Consider the following 2,922-nt stretch of genomic DNA (forward strand, 5'->3'; position numbering starts at 1 on the left):
GTAGGGAGAGGGTGGTGGGGTTATGAACATTGGGGAGGGTATGTGCTGTGGTGAGTGCTGTGAAGTGTAAACCTGGCGATTCACAGACCTGTACGCCTGGGGCTGATAATACATTATATGTTAATTAAAAAAAAAGAAGAAGAAGAAGACTACTATAAATCAAATGCTATGGTTTTCAGCAAAGAGTGTGTAATCAGGCATATTTTATTAAAGTAACCAAGTAAAATGATGGTTGAAAATTGGAATAACAGAAAACATAAATATCAGATATTTTAAAAAGAGATATGGGACAGTGTAGAGAATAGAGTCAATGATATTATAATAGTGTTATATGGTGACAGATGGTGGCTATATTTGTAGTGATCATAGAATAATGTATGGAGATATTGAAAACCTGAAACCAAAGTAACACTGAATATCAACTATACTCAAATAAAAGAATAGTAAAAATAAAACATTTTAATTTAAAACGATAAAAAGAGGGACAAGAATTTGGAAAGTGAATTTCAAAAAGAGTAAAGATGAGGCTAAGACATATTCTGAACCTTGAGGAAAACACCATTTTGAAAATTCTTCCCATTTTGAGAAAACTGAAATGAATCAATACCATAAAAGAACCCATTTTAACTGAGAGATGTAAAGAATGCTCAAGAAATAATTTTATGACAGGATAACTCTTCCCTATGAAACAGCATACAGAAACCAGGGGAAACACCTGGAAGCAAAATAAACTATACTGAAAATAAGTATTAGGAAAAAAATAAATGATGAAAGATAAGAAAATTAGACCTGCGACAGAGACCTAGTGAAGAGAACTTTTAGCTTGTGGTTTAATGTTTTTGAGGATAATCTAGAGTTCATAACTGCCTTGAGACTGGCTGGGTGTAGGCAGTTTAGGCAGACCCCTAAGACAGGCCTACTTTGGGCAGGTGGTGTTGGAGGAGGCCATTGGGCTGGACAAAGACAAATCTAACCATTTGACTAAAGTGTCTGTGAAGATGTTGAAGTCAGATGCAACAGAGAAAGGCCTGTCAAACCTAATCTCAGAAATGGAGATGATGAAGATGATTGGACAGCACAAGGACACCATCAACCTGCTGGGTCCTGCACACAGGATGGTCCTTTGTACACTCTCATGGAATATGCCTCCAAAGACAACATACAGGAGTACCTGCAGGCCCAGAGGCCTCCTGACCTGGAGTACTGTTACAATATCAGCCACAATGCAGCAGAGCAACTCTCCTCCAAGGACCTGGTATCCTGTGCCTATCAGGTAGCCTGAGGCATGGAGTACCTTGCCTCCAAGAAGTGCATACACCAAGACCTGGCCACCAGGGAAGTGCTGGTGACAAAGGACAGCATGATGAAGATCTCAGACTTCAGCCTTGCCAGAGATATCACCACATCAGTTACTATAAAAAGACAACCAACAGTGGACTGCCTGTGAAGTGGATGGTCCCTAAGGCCATGTTTGACCAGATCTACATCTACCAGAGTTACTTCTGGTCTTTTGGGGTGATCCTATGCAAAATCTTCACTCTGGAAGCCTCCCATATCCTGGAGTGCCTGTGGAGGTGGTTTTCAAGCTGCTGAAGGAGTCATTTGATGGATAAGCCAATAAGTGCACCAGGGAGTTATACACAATAATGAGGGGTGGCTGGCATGTGGTTCCTTCAAGCTGGTGGTAGGAGACCAGGATCATACTGTGGCCTTGACATCCATCCATGAGTACCCGAACCAGTCCTTGGCCCTAGAACAATACTGTCTATGCTTTCCCAACACCCAAAGCACCACCTGCTCCTCAGAGAAGAATTGCACCTTCTCTCATGTGCCGTTGCTCAGGGAGGCCTATCTGCCCTGGCACCCAGCCCAGCTTGCCAATGGTGGACTCAAATGACTAGTATCCCTATTACTCCTGTCCAGATTCCATCATAAGCTGTAACCCTTACCCCCCATCCTCCATGCAAGACTCACTGCCTTCTCCTTTGTCCCTTTCCTACTGGCAGGAGCCAGCTGCCTACCTGAGGCCTTCACCCCTTGAAGTTCACCTCTCTTCCCCTTCCTCTTCCTCCTACTTAAAACCTGCTCATGAAAGAAAGGCACAGAGAGGCAGGTACTTGCTCGTGGCTACTCCCTTCCCTCCCATATGTTGGACCAAGACCCCTCTCTGGCATCTGGTACTGCCTGGACTTCGAGGGAGTGGGAGATGAGGCATGCCAGTGAAAGCTGTCGGAGCTTTCCTGTTTTGGTTTTGTCTGCTTAGCATAACATGTAAGACTGAGTTCTGGTGGCAGGGACCTAGTCCTTGGGGCTATAGCACTAGCGAGGGGAGGTCAACTGCTCTGGGCCTTGGCTAAGAGCAACCCCTACTCCAGAGATATGGTGCCAAGGGCTTATTAACTTTGATACTAATTTGCTTTGCTGACCAAATACCTGGTATCAAAAGATGGGAAGGCAAAGACTGGAAGCAGTGCTGTGACCATCGGGTCCAGCCCCAAACTATGAAGAAAACACAAAGTGTATAAATCTGAGTAAGTATATATTTACACACCTTTGTAAATTGGTTGTTATCAAAGATTAAATCAATGGGTAATATGTTCCTCGTGGCTGGGAAGCATCAGTTGCCATATATTAAAAACAAAGAAAAGAGGTGTCTGGGTGGCTTCCTCCATAAGTGTCCCTTCTTTTCAGGTCATGATCCCAGGGTCCTGGGATGGAGCCCCACATCAGGCTCTCTGCTCAGTGGGAAACCTGCTTCTCCTTTTCCCTCTGCCCTGCTTATAGTTCTTCTTCCTGTCTCTCTGTCTGTCAAATAAATAAAATATTTAAAAAACATGTTTTTAAAAGGTCTTTTTTTTTTAAATTTTCTAGGGGTGCCTGGATGACTCAGTTGTTTAAGCAGATGTTTGCCTTTGGCTGAGG

The sequence above is a fragment of the Mustela putorius genome, unplaced genomic scaffold (assembly GCF_011764305.1).
Source record: "Mustela putorius furo isolate JIRA1106 unplaced genomic scaffold, ASM1176430v1.1 tig00001221_pilon_pilon_pilon, whole genome shotgun sequence".
Lineage (NCBI taxonomy): Eukaryota > Metazoa > Chordata > Mammalia > Carnivora > Mustelidae > Mustela > Mustela putorius.